The sequence below is a fragment of the Pteronotus mesoamericanus genome, unplaced genomic scaffold, assembly GCF_021234165.1.
Source record: "Pteronotus mesoamericanus isolate MK-2021 breed Mesoamerican mustached bat unplaced genomic scaffold, CSHL_Meso_final scaffold_21, whole genome shotgun sequence".
Lineage (NCBI taxonomy): Eukaryota > Metazoa > Chordata > Mammalia > Chiroptera > Mormoopidae > Pteronotus > Pteronotus mesoamericanus.
Window position 1 is genome coordinate 21,438,941 of NW_026555310.1, and position 14,066 is coordinate 21,453,006.

The window sequence follows — 14,066 nt, forward strand, 5'->3', positions numbered from 1 at the left end:
CAGTAGCAGCAGCACAAAGGAACGTCAAATCCAGAATGATTAGTCATAGCTTTTCTGTGATGCTCTTTTGAAAAAAGGACATGAGCTAATTTCTTTTTTTAAGTCTCCACCCAAGGATATGTTCATTGATGAGAGAGAGAGAGAAAGAGAGAGAAATTGATGTGCAAGAGAAACATGGATTGGTTGCCTCCCATATGCACCCCGACCAGGGACTGAACCCACAACCTAGGTATGTGCACTGACCAGGGATCAAACCCACAACTTTTTCTGAGCAACCCAGCAAGGGCTGAGTTAACATTTTTATGTCACTGAGCCCTGCATCTTTCAAGTGGTATGCAGCCTATATCCTCACCATTGAGAAGCACATTCCTCTTCTCTTCTTTCTCCCTTGTCTATTTTAGCCTTGTCTATTTTGTCTATTTTTAGCAAAATAGCCTGTGGTGCTATTTTGGGGCCTTAGAGGCATTTCATCCAAATACCCCCATCGCACAAAGTGTTCCAGCACCTTCCCAGTACAATCTTTGACATTTTCTCCTCCCTCCCTGAGAGGCCTGTGCTGTGAACCTGCTCCTTCTCGCCTCCTTGTGAAATGGCAGCTTGGTTCCTTAATGGTTCCTTCAGATCCCCTACCTCCTTTATTCCTCACAACAAACTCTTTGCCTCAGTTGATAACAGGTCTGATGACATCCTAAATAAAATGCCACTAAGACTATGCTTCCCACTAACAGGTACAGGGTAGCCCAGATCGAGGTATAAAATGGCATGCACTCCATCAAAGTATTCTAAGTATTCTCAAATTCCCTTAATTACGCTTTATTGAATTGTTCCCCTTTGAATATTCTGAAGCAATGATGAGTGATCTTTTTCCCACAGGGGCCATTAGCTTACAATATAATCATTTAACTAGGGATCAGACAGGTTATGCTAATTCCACTTGTTTTATAAGCTCTGGTAAAGCTAGCATTACTCAGCATGTTTGGCCACCATGCACTGTGTAAAGCAATTTATATGCATTATTTCCACTAATCTTTACAACAATTCTGTGAGATATGTTAAATTACCAATATCCCTTAAGACATGAGGAGACTGAGGCACAGAGAGTACACGTGACTTGTCCAGAGTCACTCCGCTGACAGTCAGCAGACCCTTGGTCTGCCTGGCCCCAGAGCCTGGCGCCTGCTCTCTAATGGCTGGCTGCCTTCTCCTTCACCCTGGGTGCAGCTCTACGGGAGGTCCTAAGGTCCTGTGGATGGATGAGTCACATGGATGCAGAAGACAAAATTCCGCCCCTCCTCCACCTAGAGCTTAAAGTCCAAGAAAACCACATTAAAGCTATTACAGAGCTCAGAACAGTGTGGGTGGCACAGAACGGTGAATGAAGAAGCTCACAGCCTAGAGAACTGAAGAAAGCTTCCCGAGAGGAGCGACATTAAAGCCGTAAACATGATGAAGAACATTCTAGAGAGAAGAACAGGCAATGTACCAGGAAACGTAAGAAGGTGGACATGATGACAATACATATGGTGAGCGTGGAGAGAGGTGGGAGACTAGCAAGGTTAAGTTGGGCCTTCATTGCGATGCTAAAACGTCTGAAATTGTTTTTCAGGTAACGGAGGCATTTGCTCTTAAGCAAAAGGGTTGCAGCATTAAGGCTGACATTTGGTTTCTGTGTGTTCGTTGGTTCACTTGCTTGCTTATTTATGGAATACGAGCCACGTGGAAATACGGATCATGGGGCGCAGTACAGAGGACCAGGAGGAGCCCAGGGCCACAGTAACAGCAAGATGTGGAGAAGGCCTGAGCCAGGCCCGTGGCAACTCAAGTGGAAAGGAAAGGCCAGAACAAGATACCTTTTAAAATCTCTCCACAGGACTTAGCACCATCTTTTATACCACCTAATGATTTGTTCATCGTCCCTCTCCCACTAGATTGTACATTCCAGGAGAGCAGGGCTTTCTGCTGAGTCCCTCATGCCTTGTACACTGTCCACAGAACTCCGTATGAATATTTAGGATAAATGAAGTTAAAATCAAAGGAATTTAGGGATTGGTTAGATTGAACAGATGAGAGTATTAGATAATTAAAATTTCCAGCTTGGAAAATAGAATGGACGGTGACAGAGATCAAGAATTCACATGACAGAACAGCGTTAAGTGTCTACAGAATTCCAGACTGATAGATGTTGGAGACTGTGTCCAGTTTGGGAATGGAATGCAAGAGAAGAGTTGAGACTGGTTTTAGAGATTTGGAAACAATGAGGAGTTGGAAATGGTGCGGAAGCCATGGAAATACCAGAAGATAAAAGCAGGCAGAGCCAAGGAGGACGAGAGGGGACAAGAGCAGGGGATCCATACGCAACCACAAAATCTAAGAGGTCGGAGAAGCCAAAAACAACAACAACAACTACAACAACAACAACCAAGAAGACACTTTGAGAAACTAAGAGGAGAATGAGGAAAGAAGGGTGTTCCTGAAAAGGCCAGAAGGGAGAGTCTTGTAGAGCAGAGCCTGGCACAGCTGGGGGTGATCAGTTGTGCTATCAGCTATACCCAGGTAAAAGAGAAGATAGAAGCTAGGACATTTGTAACAGGAAACTAGACAATTAGTAGCATCTTTAGAGAGAACACCTTGGGGCATGGAGGTGAAGGCTGACTGCAAACTACTGAAACTGATGGAGGAGGAAGGAATAGGCACCCCCTAGCTCACAGCCTAGAAGGCTAAAGCTAACGGTCTATTCTGCAAATCATAGAAAGGCAATTTCTTGGGCAGAGGCGACCTTACACCAGAGCACATGGCTGGCAAGCAGAGCATCTCCTCCCCTTGAGCTGAGTATCTTTGTGCAGGGCCAAACCTTCCCAACACCATGAGGTAGCCTTTGCTAGGAATTATTTTAGGAATATGAGATCAGAGTACAAAGACCAATGCAGAAGTTAGTCTAAGATAAAGGAAAAACGGAACAAATAAATACAGTTCAGGAGATGGAAGGAATACACTTTAGGGTTTTAAAAGCAGGGTAAACATTTGGAACAGAGGAAAATAAAGCTTATTAGAGGCGAGAAAAGTGATAATCTAACCCCTACTGATAGATCACCTGAGCTTGGATGTGTAATTTTTTTCCGGTAGTGTTCAGAAGCTCAGCAACAAAAACAAAGGAAGTAGTTACCTTATTCTTAAAAAATTTGTTTTTGAAAATTACAAAATGTTTCACTATCCATTTTAAAAATTGACAGCAGTCACAAAAATCTAGACCATAGGAAACCACAGGGATAATAAGTTCCCTCGACACATAAATTGCAAGTTGAAAAAGAGTAAAAAATGTGAAGAGAAAATTCAAGTAATCACAATGTGTGGGTTTTATTTTAATTCTGATTATAAAACAATTTAAATTGTTATTAAGGGGCAATTGGAAATTTGAACATTAAGCAGATTATCTAATATTAAGGAATTGTTAACATTTTAAAAGTAATACTAGATCATGGTTACCTGTAAGAGTCCTCACATATGAGATACACAGAGACATATTTACACACGAACTTGTTGCAAAACTGGAACTTGCTTCAAAATAAAATGGGAAGCAAGGAAGTAGGTGGAGAGAGAGTCAAAATAAAATTGACTGTGAATTGATAACTGCAGTGGATGATGTGAGGGAGGACCCAAAGAAAAACGGAACTATTTTCTGGAGCACAGGCCCCTTGTCATAAAGACTTCCCTCACTAGATGTGTGTCCTAGAAACCCATCTGTATCAGTGTACCAGCTGGTGCTGTTGCAAGAGGCTACATTCAGCTTCACCGAATTTTTTCTGAAGACTCAGCACATTTGCCCATTTCATCGTGAGTGATTTATGAGCCAACCTGCTCATACCGAGCTGAGTGTTTAGCAGTTTTTGACCAAAAATGGCATGATCCCCATGCCCCACCCTCCCTATTTACCTGATCTAGATGAGCGACTTTTTTTGTTTCCCTAGATGAAAAAAAGTCCTAAAGGAAATCGTTTTGCAATGTGAAGTAAGTGAAACAAAAAAAAAGTCACAAGCACTGCAAGACATCAAAATAGACGAGTTCAGAGATCGTTCTGAGCAGTGGAAAAAACATTTGATAAGGTGTATGGTATCAAACAGAGTACTTTGAAGATGACTGACGTTTACCTGTAAGAATAAACAAACAATTTTTTATAAATAAATTCCCAGTTTTTTGGGTCCCCTCTTGTAGGTACATAGGGATTCATTATACTATTTTTTGTATTTTCATATAGAGTTCAATTTTTCTTTCATAAATTTTGTTTAGCAACAGAATTACATGCAGTGAATAATGGAAAAAATTGCATTCGTTCTAATGATCGCCAGTTAAGGAGGTAAGAAATGAAAGAGAGGAAAAAACCTGAAGGGAAGACACATAAGACAGAAAAGAAAGAAAAACTAAAAGGACTGAAATGCAGAGAAATAAACCATAAATACAAACAGAAAAAGAGGAAGCAACCAGAGTGAAAGACAGACTTGTGAAATGACATTACCACCTTGTGGCCTTTTAGGATATTGCCCCTGAATACTCAAACCGTGATGTTTTTTAACACCTATAGGCATTTGTGGGAATCACGTGCCTACACTTGCACCAGGTGTATCTGAGTTAAAGGCCACACCTAAACTTCAGTCTGGAAGTTTCTTATTTGTGACTTAAACTTTGACTCTCCTAATATTGTCAGTGTACCTCCACTCGTTGTCACAAGGTACACTTTCTAAGCTTTATTGTCCCAAATTTCCCATTTTATATATTCATGATTAGCTTCTTAATTTGGTATTTCAGGACTTGTTCACTTTATCCAAACCCTTAATGGTTTATTTTGTAAAACAGCTTTATTGAGGTATAACTGATATACTAAACTCTGAACATATCTAATGTATATACTTTGCTAATTATGGAAATATGCATATGCCCATGAAACCATTGCCACAATCAAGGGAATAAACATATCCATTACCTCCATTTATTGTATCCCTTTTTTCACCATTTAACACCAGCCTGCCGAAGCACAGTCTCTAACTCTTCCACCTCCTTGAGCAGTCTACTCACATTCCTCTCATCTTCTCCAACTCCATGGAAGTTATTTCTCTTGCCATAGGTGACAAAGCAGCCATAATGTATTCATAAAGCATGAGAGACAAAGGATAGGCTTGAGAATGCAGATCCAAAGATTCTATAGCTAAAATGGCCCCGCTATTCAGCCAGATGACCCAAGCCAGAACATTCCATCTCTCTCATAGTGGACAAGCCAAATAGCCTAAATGCCATCTATTACTGTCACTGGCACTATCATGGAAAGTCATGCCCTCTCCATCCGCAGTCCTCCTGTGGGAGCTCTTGCTGTCTGAGCTCGCTGGTAGACTAACGCCCTAGACTCCTGGCCAGCCCTCCAACTGACCCTCCCCGCACAGCGTCTAGTTGCTCTGCTCAAAACCTTCCAGTACTCTCACCACCCACAAGAGAAGGATCCTAAATGCTGACAGCCAATCTCTTCATGACACAATTCTGCAGCTTTCTGCTCCCATTCACTGCAGAAATTTCCCCCGCCTTATATAACATTATACTCTTTGCCCTAACCATACAAGGCTTCTTACCGCTTCAACAAGGCCACGGCACAGTTCAGACTTTTTGCCTTGGCAGATGGTTATCCATGCCTGAAAACTCATGTTTATGCCTGGTTAACTCCTAATCCTGCTTGGTTTAACTCAGTTAACACTCAGACATAACCATCATGTCTGCTGGCTTCACTTCCCCATATTCCCTTAGCACTTTCTCACCCTGAATGCACTCGATTGTAATAAAGTGTTTACTGGTTTCTCTAAACTCCTTCCTCCAGTCCCCTTAAAAACAAAGGTAAGGTAACTGGAACTGTGCTGTATTTATTTAAGTGTCCCTAGAACTTGGCACAATGCCCAGCGTGGCATGGATGGGCAACAAAGGTTGGCTGCCTTCTATTCTGTAGCTGTTTGTGAGCATCTGATCTCCAGAAGGTAAGTGGATGGCCAGAGCTTTAGTAAAAAAAATCAGATTTGGTATCTTTTCATGGTAACTTCGTAGTGGTAGCAAGTATTCTCCAAACTTCGGGTAGGAGAATTTTGTTCACGTCTTCTGGAAGTAAATACAACAATATATATCAAAAATATGCGTATTATTAGACCCAGGATTTCACCTGTAGGAACTAAAATTGATAATATGCACAAAGATTTCACAGGTGCCACCTCGTTTATCAGACTGTCTCAGGATCGCACTTATGTTCATTTTGCTTAATAATGGCCCCAGAGCACAAGCGCAGTGACGCTGGCAATTCGGATACTCCAAAGAGAAGCTGTAGAGTGCTTCCTTTAGGCGAAAAGGCCACAGTTCATGACTTAATAAGAAAAGAAAAAAATCATATGCTGAGGTTGCTAAATTGACAGTAAGAATGAATCTCTGTCCCTGAAATTGTGAAGGAAAAAGAAATTTGTGCTAGTTTGTTGACAGACCAAATTCACATAACTTTTATTACAGTATATTGTTATACAATTTTTCTATTTTGTTATTATTGTTAATCTCTTACTCTGCCTAGTTTGTAAATTAAACTTTATCATAGATATGTAGTTAGGGATAGGAAAAATCATGCTTTACATAGGGTTTGATATTAATTCACAGCTTCTGGCATCCACTGGGATCATGGAATGTGGACCCTGTGGTAACTAACTGTTTAATGGAATTCTAGGCAGCTGTTAAAAATGACATAATATGAAATTGAAAATTATCCTTTTAAAAAGCAAAGAAACAAATGCTGGTCACAAAACAACTGTGGTCAATTTTATTGTATGTGTATGTTCATTTCTACCATGAACTAATGCAATAGACTATGTACATACACTCACTTACACACAAACATAAGATACTCATAATAATGAAAACTTCGAAAACATATATACCAAAATGAAAACAGATTTATAAATTAACTAAATATTGGTATCTCTATATTTTCTGATTTTTCTCCAATGAACAGATATCTGTATAATGACAGGGAAAAAATAAAGGTTATTTTTTAAGAGAAAAAGAAGAAAAGGAGGCTGAGTCGCTGGGGCCATTAAAAGAAAAATAGCTGGCCTGAACTAAAACGATCATCTGATTATTAATAACTGGAAGACCTATAGAATTTTACAGAAAGTTAAGCCGATTTGGTCATATGTGCCTTCGTGTCGAGTACTTTGGTTGCCCCCCGTCCCCTCGCCCCTTCACTACACCTCCGTCCTTACTGCAGGAACTTGAGGAACACTAGACACTTCCTCCATTCATGGAGAACAAGAAGGATGTCTGTGGATGTTGTACACAAAGAATATCTAGGTCATATGCCTTCCCGGTCTATCCGTATCTGCTTCATTAAATTTGGACTTCCCTCCACTAACCAGAGCTCTGTGGACAGATATTCCGGAGCTATCTGTTCTTGGAAATTTATTTAAGTTTAGGTCTCATCAAAAATTACCCTGATTGATTTACAAAGAAAACCAATCTTTAAAAAATCTATGCTCTCACTAGAACAGATACCACATTTTTGTTTTGAAAACTCTTTTGTTACAACAGAAGACACTGAAACCATAGCAGATGAAAGAAATTATTGAAGGTTGTGCTGGTTAACCGTCTCTACCGAGGCCATTCCTTCGGTATGTGGGGCTCTGAGCAAATGTCTTGGGGCATCTGGTTGACTCACACAGGGTAAAGGCCTAAAGGGCTCTTAAAGGGGAGAAACGGGAATGGGAGCCCAGGCGGTCCTGGTCTAGTCGTGGGGTCTTGGAGTATCCTGGCTGCATGGCAGTCGCAGTCGGGCTAGTACCACAAGGGCGCTCTACAAGCTTGGAGCCCACAGTAAGGCCTCTGCTCGCTCGGCCCCAATGGTGATAAGGCTCTCCATCATTCTGAACTGGCCAGGTTCCCTCGGCTGCTACCCCCTGCTTTTTCGTTACTTTAATAATTATGACCTCCTGGTTTCTGGCAGTTACGCACTACCATTTGGCCTCTACACCTCCAAGTGCTAGATCATCCTTGCAATCACTGTGACAAGTGCCGTGATAGCTTCTTCTACTGTCACCCATGGCTTCCGGAGGAAAGCCAGCACTGAACTTCTTGGTGACGCTGCTTCACTTGCTCATTCCCGATGGTCATGGTAAATGATGTGTCTCCTGAGCCTACCTTTGAAACAGGATCTTCTGATCAATCTCCTGGCCTCAAATATCCAATTTTGTATACGTCCCTGATCCTTTAGTACCTTTTTCCCAATGCTTGTCATGGCAATATAGGCATAGCAGCCTCAACCATGGGGGCCACCACTTTTGCCAGCTTCTGGGAAGCATCCTAGTAGCAAGTTTGCATCACCTGGAGCCCTGACTAGGATGTTAGGCTGCATATCCCAAGAGAGTGCCCCCAAGTCAAAAAACAAGTAAGCTACCAAAGAGACTAGCTCTATTACTCAGTTTTCAGCTGTCTGTTAATTGATCTGTTTTTCATTATTCAACTGCAGGGTGTCAATACAATTTACTAATAAAAATCCAATTGTTCTATTTATCATTCCTCCTGTTATTTTAAACCCCTGAATAATCACACAGACCAATGCATTCCATCCATCAGCACACTATCCCAGGTCACCAGCAGTGAAAGTATTATCAGTTAGTTAGCCGTGTAGTGCCAGGATCTGCCTGTGCACCACCTACTAGAGTGGTGAGGGAACCAGATCCAAATCTAATGTTCCTGTATCACTGCTGCTTTCTTGGACCAATTTCGTCATCAATTGTTGCACATTGGGTTTTCCGGGAAACAGATGCCAAGATAAGAGTTTGAAATGTAAAAGGCTATACAAGAAAAGGTGAAGAAGCAGTATTTTTCAGCGGGAAATCCCAGACCATGAGGCTGACCTGACCAAGTCTCTGCCAGATAAATGAGGAGCTCCAAGGCAAGGACTCCCAACTAGGGGACTCCCAAATAGGGCAGAAATGGCTAGGTCTTTGTGCAGCTGGAAGGGGAGCACCCCTGAAAAGAGTGTGATGTCAGTTTGAATGATGAGGCAGAGCCTGAAGAAGCTAACAGCTGTGCCGCTAATCACACTCTGCACAAAGCAAGTTCTTTCTTGGAGATCTAAGCAGCACATTTCCAAATCTGCCTTAGATATTGAGATATATACAATATCGCTAAGTTCAGTAAGTTAAGATAAATAAATATGAATGGTTTGTAAATTAAGGTCAACCACTAAAATAATAAAAATATATAACTTTTAACTCAGCAATGGTGTATTTTATGTCTACAGTAGAAAATAGCGAGTAAAAGGGAACAGAGAGTACACTACAATGTAATACTGAGATCAAACACATTTTAATATAATTTCACTAAATGTTTTAACTCACCAATTCAAGAATTCTCATATTGAATTTAAAAATAAAGAATGTTGTTTGCTTTTGCTCAGAGCAAAAAGACACAAGGTTGAACATAAACAGTGGGAAAAAGATATACTAGGCAAATATGAACCAAAATAGTTAGAAAACCTACAGTAGCATATTTAATATCTGACAGTATATATGTTTCTTATAAGATAGATGATATAAATATCATAGAAACATTATTCATTGATAAAGGAACATTAGAGCAATCCAGAGAGCAATCTGGCACAACTTAGTCAAAATAAATAAATGACCCAGCAATTTTTCTAGTAACATAATATCAGTTGTGTGAATTGAAAACAAATAGTCACAAAAATATATACATGTTGTAAAATTAGATTTAAATAAAGTATACAGTAAAAATGTTTGCTTATGAGTAGGAGTGGAGGATATAAAAAGGGAATTGACCAATAATCAAACTAACTAGAGGAGCTTTGCTAGGACCAACAATGATAACAGAGTTGAGTATGATTGACTTAACCCTCTGCTGTACGGGTCAACTGCTCTTGAAGGCCCAGGCTACATTGGCAACTTTGGAACTGTGAGAGCATCAACTAGCAAAACTGTGTCACTCAGCAAGGCCAGTCCCTAGGGCATGAGTGAATGAAGCACTTGGTTGGATACATCCAGGCCTAAGGATTAGCTGGACAGTGGAAGGAGAAAAATGGAGGCGGCCAGTAGTTGAGGATACTGGCAGGGGGGTCTAAGGTAACACACTGGAGTCCAGGCTAGATAACAATAGGCCAGAGGAGGGATGTTTGGACAGAAAGAAATTAAAGTTCTGGAGTTTTGTGGGTTGTTTTGTTTTGAATATTTACTCATTTTCCTGGCTGATGTGGCTCAGTGGATTCAGTGCCGACCTGCAGACTCAAGGGTCATGGGTTCAATTCCCAGTCGGGGCACATGCCTGGGTTGTTGGCAAGGTCCCTGGTGGGGGTATGTGAGAGGCAACCACACATTGATGTTTTTTACCCCCTCTTTCTCCCTCCCTTCCCTTCACCCTAAAAATAAGTAAAATCTTTTTAAAAAGTTAAGTAAATGGATATTGATTTTGAGAGAGAGAGAGAAATATCGATGTGAGAGACAAACATCTACCATGTCCTGACCAGGGATCAAATTGCAACCCAGGCATGTGCCCTGACCAGAGATCAAACCCACCACCTTTTGGTACATGGCATGATGCTCCAACCAACTGAGCCACATCGGCCAGGCAAGTTCTGGAGGTTTTAATGAATTAAAAGTTGTGGTGGAAGGAAATTAAAAACAAACAAAAAAAAACTGGATGCAGAAATGTAGCCCAAGATGATATAATAAAGTTTTACATTTCTATGGTTCATTTCAGGTGATGAATTAGGCACAGACCATGATCATGCAGATAAAATGTTGATATGAAATGAACAGTACTAAAAGTTGAAGAGGCCAACGAACTTTCAGCCTGAGTTGCTGGAAGGGACATTCAGTGTACATTCATTCGTACAGTTATCAGTGGTGGTGGAGATGACAGAGAATACTATGACAAATACTAATGCCCTTCATGTATAAGGGGGTGTAACCAAATAGGAAATGACAATACAGACAGTTTAGGTGTGGCATAGCATGTTTCAGGAATTTCACAAAGGGCAAGTGTTTGTTGGAAAGAGCAGTGGGAAACTAAAACTGTATCCATAGTGCTCTGAGCTCTAGACATGTAAATTAATGAAAGAATGAGCAGCCTCCGGTTTGGGAACTGTGACTACATGGTATCCTAATGAGGAAGGCTATTTTTGTCCAAGGCAAGAAAAAATAAACTTGAGTTATCAATTGCCTTCCTTAAACGCCACCCCCAACACACGTCCCTGACATACTTATAAAAGTCCTAACGGCCCACAGTCCTACCAGCTGCATTAGTGGGCTAAGACTGGCATATCAAAATACTATGGACTTGGTTACTTAAATAGAAATTTATTTTCTCACAGTTCCAGAGGCTTAGAAGGCCATGATCAAGGTGTCAGTTAATTTGGTTTTTGATGAGAGCTCTCTTCGTGGATAGTAAGTGCTGTGTGCTCACATGGCCTTTACTCAGTGTTCAAAGAAAGCTCTTTAGCATCTCTTTTTATAAGGACACTAATTCTATGGAAGCAGGGCCCCACCCTTATGTATTCATTTAACCTTAATTACTTCCTTGGAAGTCCCATTTCCAAATATAGCCACAATGGAGGTTAGGTCTACAATACAATGAATTTGGAACGCGGTCTGTACCACCACCCAAAAAACCTAGGTGAAAATGACCCCCACTCAGGGAAAAGCCACATAACATTTCAGAGAAAGACAGAAGTGAAACTCAAAGCCTGAGACATCCAAACACAAGGTAGTTGGCATTCAAATAAGGGATTGTCAGCTCATGTACCTTCTGAGCAAGTTGGAATTTTAAGGAGCACAACAAATAAAAAGTGATCTGCCAAAGTGAGAAAATAATGCGAGTCCCAATTTTCACATGAAATCTTTCCAACAGTATTTTGGTTACTGTAATCTAGCATTTTATAAAACTAGAGGAAACTAGATGTAATCTTACTTATTCTGATCAATTTACATGCGGGGGGGGGGGGGGAAGCCCACAAAACCCATGGCCATCATTGGAACACCTCTAGTTTATAGTGTCTCCAGAAAGATATTCTGAGCTGACAAGAGCAGAAACTCAACTACATTCAACCTTTCAAACACTAGTGCTATTGACGTCCCCCTCCCCATTAGTTTTCCTTTTATTGCAAAAGGTAAATGAGCTCATGTTGTCTATACAGTATCAGGTAACCTTAAGACAAAGAACTTCACTCACTGGCAAATGTGGTCAAATGGTTACATTTCTTTCTTGTTGATTTTTCTTTTTTAGAATTATTTTGAAGTTGGAGCTCAGAAATCATTTTTAGCAGGACTGCTTTAGGTTCTCGTTAGGGATGTCACCAAGACAGCCTTTTACAAGGCACCTACACAGCCTTCTGCTTACATGTGAAAAAAGAAAAAAACTGCAAGTACAATACAATTTAAAATTTTTTTCCAAGTGTTATAAAACTGGGGAAAAAAGAACAGTTCAAGAGTCTTAAAATGTTGTGGGATTAAAATGACAATCCTTTATCAGCTAATTACTAAATATACAGTTTTTATGAGACTAAATGTTTCAACTATTTGAAATTTTTATTTATTTTTAGAAGGGAAAGGTGAGACGGAGAGCAGAATCGATGCACAAGCGGTGCATTGATCAGTTGCCTCTCGTAAGCCCCCAGCTGGCGACCTATGCCACAACCCAGGCCGTGCACCCTGACTGGGAACTGAAGTGGTGACCTTTCAGTCCACAAGCTGGCACTCCACTGAACCACACCAGCCAGGGAAGTTTCCACCATTAAGATTTGCAATATAGTTGAGAAAACCACCTAGAGAAATTGCAATGCAGTAGAAATTAGTATGTTTGACTCATGACCTTGTATTGAATTAAAATAGTGAAAAACATGATGTATCCAGGAGTTTTAGACTGATTTTTTTCCTTTGTGATATTCTGGTTGGGTTAAGGGAGCAGAGCAGCTAATCCAATGGAACTTACAAATTTTTAGATAAAAGTTGTTTCCTGAATAGTATAAATGATGGTCACTTCTAAATACTAATTTCTGGTGTAAGTCAATGATGCTTAGCTTGGGTTTTATTGATATTTATGCAACACTATGAGAAAAACAATTAGATTTTGACTGAAACTCATCTAGAGATGAAAAACTTACTGCTGGTTCAATGTTATGGACATACTTTTTAAAAAATATTTTAGAGAAAGAGACAGAGAAACATCCGTGTGGTTGCCTCTCGAGCACCCCCAGTTGGGGTCCTGGCCCACAATCCAAGCATGTGCCCTGACTGGGAATCAAACTGGCGACCCTTTGGTTCACAGGCCAGCACTCAATCCACTGAGACACACCAGCAAGGGCTGGACATACATTTTAAAAATATATTTTTTAAATGGTTGGAGCCTGAAAAGCTGCTGAGAAGATTCTAAGAATACTAATCCCTGGTCACCCCTAGGAAATCAGTGGCAGTTACCAAAGTATCTACATACCTCTCTAAATTGAGACTCAACTAAATAAAAATCAAATTATACAGAAATATGTGGTAAAAAATAAAATGAATTTCTAACTTCCAAAACCTTTAAACACTGTATTGTAAAACCAGAGAATTAGAAATTAAACAATCATTTCAAATATACAAAGTTATACACTAAATTTAAAAAGTCTTGTTTTTCCACAAAAGAGAAACTACAAAAATTAGTTGAAGTGACAAGATTTATGGATACACTGCAACCAGAACTCAACTTTAATGTTACAACCAATTTTTTATTTACAGAATATAAATCTCTTCAAAAGATACATTCCTTCATTTAATCAATGGTGAAAGGCCTTATTAAACAGAAATAAAGCCTAAAGATCACTTATATTTAAACAAAAATACAAACAGCTTCATTAAAAGTTTATGAACATAGAGCAAAAACATTTTTACTTAATCAGTTACATGAATGAGGCTGTTTTTCATTTTCTTCACTGGCAACCCCATTTTATCCACAGAACAAATTTTACTTAAATTAGCAGTAGTAAAAATGTAAAAATCAAATTTTAAATA